We start from the raw sequence: 13242 nt of genomic DNA, 5'->3' as shown, positions 1-13242 counted from the left end.
ATATGTAGTGAAGAGCAGGCTCAATCTCTCTTGAAAGAGATTATCGTCACAATATATATTATATATATATATATATATATATATATATATATATATATATATATATATATATATATATATATATATATATATATATATATATATATATATAGTGTGACATATCTCACTACATCATTTACTTCTATGCAACGACTTAAGACGTTATGCTGTTGAAGGCGTGTGTAAGTCCGTTGACTCATATCTTAGGACTCCCAACATGAACACAGTCGCCATCGGGGTCCAAGTAAAGTTTAGACGCGATGTTGTGGCTAAAGTGAGGTGAAGTGAGCTTGATCTGGGTCACGTGAGAAGTGAGGGAGGACGCTGCCACTCCTCCGTGACACTAAGACCTGGTACGTGGTTGGTGGCTGTTAGCCAGTTCTGAAAACTCTATAATTAGACTATGTATAGTACCCCAAAACACTTATTATTGCTCAGAAACTATCCCAAGTTCGTTTGACCATCAGGATGCCTCCGTGGCCTTGTATATTGGCTGGTAAATGTAACAGTTTCTTAAACGTGAGAAATGTCTCCACTATAACCAACCAGTCAGACATCACATATCGTTAGTTACCTAAAGATAACAGGTGGGTTGATAACGTTGCAGTAAGTGATGTGACAAGGTGATTTGAGTTATTTGATACATGCAAATATAACATATTTAAAAATACTCTTAATATAACGCAGGAAGGTAGTGTACCGTATTGATTAATTAGGCGGACTAACAACGACCCTAAATGATAATGACAAATAACGTAAAAAAATAAGCTTTGTACAAAAGAATTAATAAGAGGAGAGTCAATCTAAAACAACAATATTTCAAGTTAAATATTTCAAAAGAGAGGAAAATGAACCTATGAAGTGTGAATAACAGGCAAGCAAATACACCTCCTGAAGCTCTCTCTCTCACTCCCTCACACATGTAGCTGTACCTCACTCACTCCCTCACACATGTAGCTGTACCTCACGCCTCACTCCCTCACACATGTAGCTGTACCTCACTCACTCCCTCACACACGTAGCTGTACCTCACTCCCTCCCTCACACATGTAGCTGTACCTCACTCACTCCCTCACACATGTAGCTGTATCTTACTCACTCCTTCACACATGTAGCTGTACCTCACTCACTCCCTCACACATGTAGCTGTACCTCACTCACTCCCTCACACATGTAGCTGTACCTCACTCACTCCCTCACACATGTAGCTGTACCTCACTCACTCCCTCACACATGTAGCTGTACCTCACTCACTCCCTCACACATGTAGCTGTACCTCACTCCCTCACACATGTAGCTGTACCTCACGCCTCACTCCCTCACACATGTAGCTGTACCTCACTCACTCCCTCACACACGTAGCTGTACCTCACTCATTCCCCTCACACATGTAGCTGTACCTCACTCACTCCCTCTCACACGTAGCTGTACCTCACTCACTCCCTCTCACACGTAGCTGTACCTCACTCCCTCACACATGTAGCTGTACCTCACGCCTCACTCCCTCACACATGTAGCTGTACCTCACGCCTCACTCCCTCACACATGTAGCTGTACCTCACTCACTCCCTCACACATGTAGCTGTACCTCACGCCTCACTCCCTCACACATGTAGCTGTACCTCACTCACTCCCTCACACACGTAGCTGTACCTCACTCACTCCCTCACACATGTAGCTGTACCTCACTCACTCCCTCACACATGTAGCTGTACCTCACTCCCTCACACATGTAGCTGTACCTCACTCACTCCCTCACACATGTAGCTGTACCTCACGCCTCACTCCCTCACACATGTAGCTGTACCTCACTCACTCCCTCACACACGTAGCTGTACCTCACTCACTCCCTCACACATGTAGCTGTACCTCACTCACTCCCTCTCACACGTAGCTGTACCTCACTCACTCCCTCACACATGTAGCTGTACCTCACTCCCTCACACATGTAGCTGTACCTCACGCCTCACTCCCTCACACATGTAGCTGTACCTCACGCCTCACTCCCTCACACATGTAGCTGTACCTCACTCACTCCCTCACACATGTAGCTGTACCTCACTCACTCCCTCACACATGTAGCTGTACCTCACGCCTCACTCCCTCACACATGTAGCTGTACCTCACTCCCTCACACACGTAGCTGTACCTCACTCACTCCCTCACACATGTAGCTGTACCTCACTCACTCCCTCACACATGTAGCTGTACCTCACTCACTCCCTCACACATGTAGCTGTACCTCACTCACTCCCTCACACATGTAGCTGCACCTCACGCCTCACTCCCTCACACATGTAGCTGCACCTCACGCCTCACTCCCTCACACATGTAGCTGCACCTCACGCCTCACTCCCTCACACATCTCACAGTCCCTCACCCTAAACAATCACTCACAGAGCCCACAAACCCCTGCTGGACATCTCTCTGGTGAGAGTCAGGTATTTAACATTGTATTACACTCGCAAATGTATATTTTATACAGTAGTGTATATTTCTAAAAATATTCTTTCCTCCTACTGCATTTTACTTCAAGTTTATCGCCTCCAGAACCGCAGGGAAAATTCTGGCTTTTATGAATTCATTATATCTAAAAATTCTTCAAAGCCTTGAGCATTTACATATCTCTTTGTAGGTCTGACTGGGTTGTTTTATCTCTATCCTCAACTCTCTTCTCCAGTGTTCACTACTCTCACTAATTCATTACAACTGCAACTATCACTATTCTAACCCGACACTTCTCGCACAACTACTTCAAGACTACACCAAGACACCTCCAACACAACTCGTGTACAACACCAACACAACTTTAACTCTGCTCCAACACCACTACTCCCACACAACTTCCCACTGCTCCAGTAACACATCGAAACAACACATCAATACTTCTCCATCTTAACTCCAACACTATGCTAACATCACTCCAGGAAAACTCGCAAAACAGCTTTAACATCACGACACCAAGACAGCTTCGACATCACGACACCAAGACAGCTTCGACATCACGACGCCAAGACAGCTTCGACATCACGACGCCAAGACAGCTTCAACATCACGACACCAAGACAGCTTCGACATCACGACACCAAGACAGCTTCAACATCACGACACCAAGACAGCTTCAACATCACTACACCAAGACAGCTTCAACATCACTACACCAAGACAGCTTCAACATCACTACACCAAGACAGCTTCAACATCACTACACCAAAACAGCTTCAACATCACTACACCAAAAGAGCTTCAACATCACTACACCAAGACAGCTTCAACATCACTACACCAAGACAGCTTCAACATCACTACACCAAGACAGCTTCAACATCACTACACCAAGACAGCTTCACCATCACTACACCAAGACAGCTTCAACATCACTACACCAAGACAGCTTCAACATCACGACACCAAGACAGCTTCAACATCACGACACCAAGACAGCTTCAACATCACGACACCAAGACAGCTTCAAAATCACTACACCAAGACAGCTTCTACATCACTACACCAAGACAGCTTCAACATCACTACACCAAGACAGCTTCAACATCACGACACCAAGACAGCTTCAACATCACGACACCAAGACAGCTTCAACATCACGACACCAAGACAGCTTCAAAATCACTACACCAAGACAGCTTCTACATCACTACACCAAGACAGCTTCAACATCACTACACCAAGACAGCTTCAACACCACTACACAAAGACAGCTTCACCATCACTACACCAAGACAGCTTCACCATCACTACACCAAGACAGCTTCAACATCACTACACCAAGACAGCTTCAACATCACTACACCAAGACAGCTTCAACATCACTACACCAAGACAGCTTCAACATCACTACACCAAGACAGCTTCAACATCACTACACCAAGACAGCTTCAACATCACGACACCAAGACAGCTGCCACATCACGACACCAAGACAGCTGCCACATCACGACACCAAGACAGCTGCCACATCACGACACCAAGACAGCTTCAACATCACGACACCAAGACAGCTTCAACATCACGACACCAAGACAGCTGCCACATCACGACACCAAGACAGCTTCATCATCACGACACCAAGACAGCTTCCACATCACGACACCAAGACAGATTCAACATCACGACACCAAGACAGCTTCAACATCACGACACCAAGACAGCTGCCACATCACGACACCAAGACAGCTGCCACATCACGACACCAAGACAGCTTCATCATCACGACACCAAGACAGCTTCAACATCAAGACACCAAGACAGCTTCAACATCACGACACCAAGACAGCTTCAACATAACTACACCAAGACAGCTTTAACATCACGACACCAAGACAGCTTCAACATCACGACACCAAGACAGCTTCAACATCACTACACCAAGACAGCTTCAACATCACTAAACCAAGACAGCTTCAACATCACTACACCAAGACAGCTTCAACATCACTACACCAAGACAGCTTCAACATCACTACACCAAGACAGCTTCAACATCACTACACCAAGACAGCTTCAACATCACTACACCAAGACAGCTTCAACATCACTACACCAAGACAGCTTCAACATCACTACACCAAAAGAGCTTCAACATCACTACACCAAGACAGCTTCAACATCACTACACCAAGACAGCTTCAACATCACTACACCAAAAGAGCTTCAACATCACTACACCAAAAGAGCTTCAACATCACTACACCAAGACAGCTTCAACATCACTACACCAAGACAGCTTCAACATCACTACACCAAGACAGCTTCAACATCACTACACCAAGACAGCTTCAACATCACTACACCAAGACAGCTTCAACATCACTACACCAAGACAGCTTCAACATCACTACACCAAGACAGCTTCAACATCACTACACCAAGACAGCTTCAACATCACTACACCAAGACAGCTTGAACACCACTACACCAAGACAGCTTCAGCACCACTACACCAACACTGCTTCAGCACCACTACACCAAGACAGCTTCAGCACCACTACACCAAGACAGCTTCAGCACCACTACACCAAGACAGCTTCAGCACCACTACACCAAGACAGCTTCAGCACCACTACACCAAGACAGCTTCAACATCACTACACCAAGACAGCTTCAACATCACTACACCAAGACAGCTTCAACATCACTACACCAAGACAGCTTCAACATCACTACACCAAGACAGCTTCAACATCACTACACCAAAACAGCTTCAACATCACTACACCAAAACAGCTTCAACATCACGACACCAAGACAGCTTCAACATCAAGACACCAAGACAGCTTCAACATCACGACACCAAGACAGCTTCATCATCACGACACCAAGACAGCTTCAACATCACGACACCAAGACAGCTTCAACATCACGACACCAAGACAGCTGCCACATCACGACACCAAGACAGCTGCCACATCACGACACCAAGACAGCTGCCACATCACGACACCAAGACAGCTTCAACATCACGACACCAAGACAGCTTCAACATCACGACACCAAGACAGCTGCCACATCACGACACCAAGACAGCTTCATCATCACGACACCAAGACAGCTTCCACATCACGACACCAAGACAGATTCAACATCACGACACCAAGACAGCTTCAACATCACGACACCAACACAGCTGCCACATCACGACACCAAGACAGCTGCCACATCACGACACCAAGACAGCTTCATCATCACGACACCAAGACAGCTTCAACATCAAGACACCAAGACAGCTTCAACATCACGACACCAAGACAGCTTCAACATAACTACACCAAGACAGCTTCAACATCACTACACCAAGACAGCTTCAACATCCCTACACCAAGACAGCTTCAACATCACTACACCAAGACAGCTTCAACATCACTACACCAAGACAGCTTCAACATCACTACACCAAGACAGCTTCAACATCACTACACCAAGACAGCTTCAACATCACTACACCAAGACAGCTTCAACATCACTACACCAAGACAGCTTCAACATCACTACACCAAGACAGCTTCAACATCACTACACCAAGACAGCTTCAACATCACTACACCAAGACAGCTTCAACATCACTACACCAAAAGAGCTTCAACATCACTACACCAAGACAGCTTCAACATCACTACACCAAGACAGCTTCAACATCACTACACCAAAAGAGCTTCAACATCACTACACCAAGACAGCTTCAACATCACTACACCAAGACAGCTTCAACATCACTACACCAAAAGAGCTTCAACATCACTACACCAAAAGAGCTTCAACATCACTACACCAAGACAGCTTCAACATCACTACACCAAGACAGCTTCAACATCACTACACCAAGACAGCTTCAACATCACTACACCAAGACAGCTTCAACATCACTACACCAAGACAGCTTCAACATCACTACACCAAGACAGCTTCAACATCACTACACCAAGACAGCTTCAACATCACTACACCAAGACAGCTTGAACACCACTACACCAAGACAGCTTCAGCACCACTACACCAACACTGCTTCAGCACCACTACACCAAGACAGCTTCAGCACCACTACACCAAGACAGCTTCAGCACCACTACACCAAGACAGCTTCAGCACCACTACACCAAGACAGCTTCAGCACCACTACACCAAGACAGCTTCAACATCACTACACCAAGACAGCTTCAACATCACTACACCAAGACAGCTTCAACATCACTACACCAAGACAGCTTCAACATCACTACACCAAGACAGCTTCAACATCACTACACCAAAACAGCTTCAACATCACTACACCAAAACAGCTTCAACATCACGACACCAAGACAGCTTCAACATCAAGACACCAAGACAGCTTCAACATCACGACACCAAGACAGCTTCATCATCACGACACCAAGACAGCTTCAACATCACGACACCAAGACAGCTTCAACATCACGACACCAAGACAGCTGCCACATCACGACACCAAGACAGCTGCCACATCACGACACCAAGACAGCTGCCACATCACGACACCAAGACAGCTTCAACATCACGACACCAAGACAGCTTCAACATCACGACACCAAGACAGCTGCCACATCACGACACCAAGACAGCTTCATCATCACGACACCAAGACAGCTTCCACATCACGACACCAAGACAGATTCAACATCACGACACCAAGACAGCTTCAACATCACGACACCAACACAGCTGCCACATCACGACACCAAGACAGCTGCCACATCACGACACCAAGACAGCTTCATCATCACGACACCAAGACAGCTTCAACATCAAGACACCAAGACAGCTTCAACATCACGACACCAAGACAGCTTCAACATAACTACACCAAGACAGCTTCAACATCACTACACCAAGACAGCTTCAACATCACTACACCAAGACAGCTTCAACATCACTACACCAAGACAGCTTCAACATCACTACACCAAGACAGCTTCAACATCACTACACCAAGACAGCTTCAACATCACTACACCAAGACAGCTTCAACATCACTACACCAAGACAGCTTCAACATCACTACACCAAGACAGCTTCAACATCACTACACCAAGACAGCTTCAACATCACTACACCAAGACAGCTTCAACATCACTACACCAAGACAGCTTCAACATCACTACACCAAGACAGCTTCAACATCACTACACCAAAAGAGCTTCAACATCACTACACCAAGACAGCTTCAACATCACTACACCAAGACAGCTTCAACATCACTACACCAAGACAGCTTCAACATCACTACACCAAGACAGCTTCAACATCACTACACCAAAAGAGCTTCAACATCACTACACCAAGACAGCTTCAACATCACTACACCAAGACAGCTTCAACATCACTACCCCAAGACAGCTTCAACATCACTACACCAAGACAGCTTCAACATCATTACACCAAAACAGCTTCAACATCACTACACCAAAACAGCTTCAACATCACTACACCAAGACAGCTTCAACATCACTACACCAAGACAGCTTCAACATCACTACACCAAAACAGCTTCAACATCACTACACCAAGACAGCTTCAACATCACTACACCAAGACAGCTTCAACATCACTACACCAAGACAGCTTCAACATCACTACACCAAGACAGCTTCAACATCACTACACCAAGACTGCTTCAACATCACTACACCAAGACAGCTTCAACATCACTACACCAAGACAGCTTCAACATCACTACACCAAGACAGCTTCAACATCACTACACCAAGACAGCTTCAACATCACTACACCAAGACAGCTTCAACATCACTACACCAAGACAGCTTCAACATCACTACACCAAGACAGCTTCAACATCACTACACCAAGACAGCTTCAACATCACTACACCAAGACAGCTTCAACATCACTACACCAAGACAGCTTCAACATCACTACACCAAGACAGCTTCAACATCACTACACCAAGACAGCTTCAACATCACTACACCAAGACAGCTTCAACATCACTACACCAAGACAGCTTCAACATCACTACACCAAGACAGCTTCAACATCACTACACCAAGACAGCTTCAACATCACTACACCAAGACAGCTTCAACATCAAGACACCAAGACAGCTTCAACATCATTACACCAAGACAGCTTCAACATCACTACACCAAGACAGCTTCAACATCACTACACCAAGACAGCTTCAACATCACTACACCAAAACAGCTTCAACATCACTACACCAAAACAGCTTCAACATCACTACACCAAGACAGCTTCAACATCACTACACCAAGACAGCTTCAACATCACTACACCAAGACAGCTTCAACATCACTACACCAAGACAGCTTCAACATCACTACACCAAGACAGCTTCAACATCACTACACCAAGACAGCTTCAACATCACTACACCAAGACAGCTTCAACATCACTACACCAAGACAGCTTCAACATCACTACACCAAGACAGCTTCAACATCACTACACCAAAACAACTTCAACTTCACTACACCAAGACAGCTTCAACATCACTACACCAAGACAGCTTCAACATCACTACACCAAGACAGCTTCAACATCACTACACCAAGACAGCTTTAACACCACTACACCAAGACAGCTTCAGCACCACTACACCAACACTGCTTCAGCACCACTACACCAAGACAGCTTCAGCACCACTACACCAAGACAGCTTCAGCACCACTACACCAAGACAGCTTCAACATCACTACACCAAGACAGCTTCAACATCACTACACCAAGACAGCTTCAACACCACTACATCAAGACAGCTTCAACACCACTACACCAAGACATCTTCAACACCACTACACCAAGACAGCTTCAACATCACTACACCAAAAGAGCTTCAACATCACTACACCAAGACAGCTCAACATCACTACACCAAGACAGCTTCAACATCACTACACCAAGACAGCTTCAACATCACTACACCAAGACAGCTTCAACATCACTACACCAAGACAGCTTCAACATCACTACACCAAGACAGCTTCAACATCACTACACCAAGACAGCTTCAACATCACTACACCAAGACAGCTTCAACATCACTACACCAAGACAGCTTCAACACCATAAAAGCTGCCATGTTGGTACTACACAACTCAGACACAAGGTATAACCATAGGGATATATGGGACTCTTGACACTCTACTCACCTATACGAAGCCACTCTCAATATGCTCACCCAAAACTCATTCATAATTATGTCTAAGCTCGCTTGAAACAGTTCCACGATTCTATATTTATTGTGTTACCCGGTAATTGCTTCAATATATCAATAATTTTTTTTCAATCCAGTATTTACCCAGATCTTCCAGAGGTATGTAAACCCAGCAAGCCCTGGGTAATTACTGGTTTGGAAAACAATGATTTCAAGTTATTTGTTTGTTGTTTAGTGTTCAAATATTTAACATATTAGTATTCCCCTATGTAATATCTTTTCATTCACTGGTATACTTCAGTTATACCACAGTTTACTCTTAAGTATTAATGAAAATGTAAATTTAGTTTACTTAATCTGAATTCATAGGTTTTCAATTCAATGGATTAACACACACATACACACACACTTCCTCTATCTCCTGCCACACTCTACCTCTCTCTCTCTATTCTAAGACGATGGTTCATTAGGTAGATCATTGAGGTCCCTAGTGAAGCTGCAAGCAAGAGTTGTTATCTTACATGAACTCATCTGAAGCCTGCGTTGAGAGACTCATTTATGTCATTAGACTCTTATTTGTATTCACTAGAATTTAACTAGCTTTAAAGCTAAGTAACTATCATATATGGCCAGGATGAGCTAGCCAGAGCCTGCATGTGATTGATACCCTGTGTAACAACCTGTTGAGCGAACAAGTTCCGCATGTAAGTCAGCCTAGCAATAAATGATCGTTGATGGAGTAATGTTCCCGAGAAAGGCAATTCCGGCATGATTTGATGCACTCAGCCATCAACAGTTCCAGCATGAACTGATGATGGCTGAGAGCCTTGAGTTATGGGTGCCACCTACTGGTTGTCCTCGACGTTGGGCCAGGTGTGGAGCTGAACAACATAACAGTAAGTCTGCCAACGTCAGAGAAGCCTTCCCACATTGTCCCAGAATCTGATAAATGATGGGGGGGGGGGGGCAGGCGATCCAGGAGAGGGGAGCATACTGTAGATGAAAGCGAACTTGTGTTTCATACAAGGTTTTGTAACCCGTCCTGGTGTCGAAGTTTGAGATGGGTTGAAGGTTTCCTGGCTGCCCGGCTTGCTAGGTTAAGCATGGGGCTTCACATGGACCTTGAAGAGTCAAACGTCATTCCCAATATGTCAATTGAAACTCAGCAGCTGATCATGAAGTCGTCCAGTGACTGATGCCACTTAGTGAAGAGATTTAGCAGGAGATCAGCAGCAGACAGACATGTACTAAGGCCATACCGTCCATCACATAGCAGCCGGTGGTGATCAACATATCATATTTGTAGAGAGATTAATATCTCAAGATTTTCAGCATTAACTGAAGGCCGTGACACAGTTGTGTAGTGACCAGGCACTGAGCGGCGGCTCTTTATGTGCTGCCACAACATTTATCTTCTGCCAAGGGGAGCGACACATTCCCAGAGTCATTAAGAGTTGGAAGAGGCATGTGAAGGGTGGCTCCAGCAGGTCAGCAGAGCTCTATAATAGTCTTGGGCTGCCTTTGTCTGGCTCTACCACATGCCTGTGTCGAGTGGTGTATACAGGTGGTGAACCTGAGCCTCGTGTATTCCCACTTCAGTCATCTCTGATGCGGTAAATGGAACAAGATGAGGAGGTTGTTGTTCAGGATCATCAGGGACGTGTGTCTCGGGAGTAAAATGTTTTGTTTGTTGTCAGTAGATGAGTTTCTCTTGGTTGTTGGTTGGTGCCATCCTCATGGTTTAGTGTGTGTCCTCAGGAGAATATCCCAGCAGGTGGATAACAGTCTCTCTCTCTCTCACGTAATTTCTGTTTTGCCTTATTTTATTTTTCCTTATATATTATTAATGTATATAAACAAATTATTTTCTATCGTACCCAAGGTCTATTGTCTTGAAGACTGCGAGTCACCGCCTTGAGGGCTCCTCTGTGCTCATGTTCCTGTTTGTGATCCAGGTGATAAATCCCTCACTATATCCCACAGTTGTAACTTTAGGCACAGATTCCCGGCGTCTGACGAGATGTAAACACGCTTGAGTGCCTGCCAAGGCGGACGAGACCAAAACAAACACAAGGCTTAAAAAAACACGCTATTAAATGTGTGAAGCGAGTTTTCAGGTTTCTAAGTCACTGATGACGACGTTAATGATTCACTTTAAGTTGAACATTCGTCAAGTTAACAGTATAATAATTGCTAAAAAAATAAAAATAAAATATAAAAAATATAAAATATTTAGAAAAGAGAAATATAGACAGTGGACCCCGTGGTCAAACATATACAACTACACGACATTTTAACCATTTTTCCAGAGATCTCTCAACACATTCTTGGGAAGAGACGTAATTCCAGGGTGGCAGAAAAGACACAGTCCGGCAGTTTGTTGCACCAAATGGCTTTGGAATGTTAAAGTGAATGAGGGCGGCGGCGGCCTCCTCCTTGCTCCAGACACACTGTGTGTGAGCAGCTCACTCACTGACCAACAGTGTGGACAAGAATGGTTAGCAGCTGGCCAAGAGCGGCGGCCTCCTCCTTGCTCCAGACACACTGTGTGTGAGCAGCTCACTCACTAACCAACACTGTGGACAAGAATGGTCAGCAGCTGGCCAAGAGCGGCGGCCTCCTCCTTGCTCCAGACACACTGTGTGTGAGCAGCTCACTCACTGACCAACACTGTGGACAAGAATGGTCAGCAGCTGGCCAAGAAATATTTGAATTTTCATGGCATTAAAATTCACGGAATTATTTTTTATGGAGTAAACTGGACCAGTGGTGTGGGAGGATAATGATGCTGGAACAGTATTATATATATATATTATATATATATATATATATATATATATATATATATATATATATATATATATATATATATATATATATATATATATATATATACTGTTCCAGCATCATCATCCTCCCACATCACTGGTCCAGTATATATATATATATATATATATATATATATATATATATATATATATATATATTAGCTGTACCCGGCCACTCATTGCTGTAGCTCACCAACACATGTGCGTTTGTCCTCCCCACCATTCCCCACTCCAACGTCCCCTCGTCCACCCTACCATCTCCCACTCCCCCGACCCATCATCCTCCTTACCATTTCCCCTCCCCCATCCCCTCGTCCTCTCCACCATCCTCCACTCCCCTGTCCCCCCGTCCTGCCTACCATTCACTATTCTAATGTCCCCTAGTCCCCAACTTCCCCATCCACTCGTCCTCACCACTATTCCCCTCGTCCCTGTCCCCTCGTCCTCCTCACCATCCCTGACTCCCGTCCCCTCGTCCTCCCCACCATCCCTGACTCCCGTCCCCTCGTCCTCCCCCACCATTCCCCACTCCCTTGTCTGATGCATTCCAAATGGTCTGATTTTCCCATCAGAAAATTGAGAACATCAAATGATCTGATGTTCCCATCACGGAAATATAAGAAAAACAGTTAAAAAAACGAAATGAAAAAAACAATGAGAAAATAAAAAAAATAAACAATATTCACGAAATGAAAGGTATGGTAAACA

This window comes from Procambarus clarkii, chromosome 3, assembly GCF_040958095.1.
Source record: "Procambarus clarkii isolate CNS0578487 chromosome 3, FALCON_Pclarkii_2.0, whole genome shotgun sequence".
NCBI classification, from domain to species: Eukaryota; Metazoa; Arthropoda; class Malacostraca; order Decapoda; family Cambaridae; genus Procambarus; species Procambarus clarkii.
Note: the sequence above shows the minus strand (reverse complement) of the source record.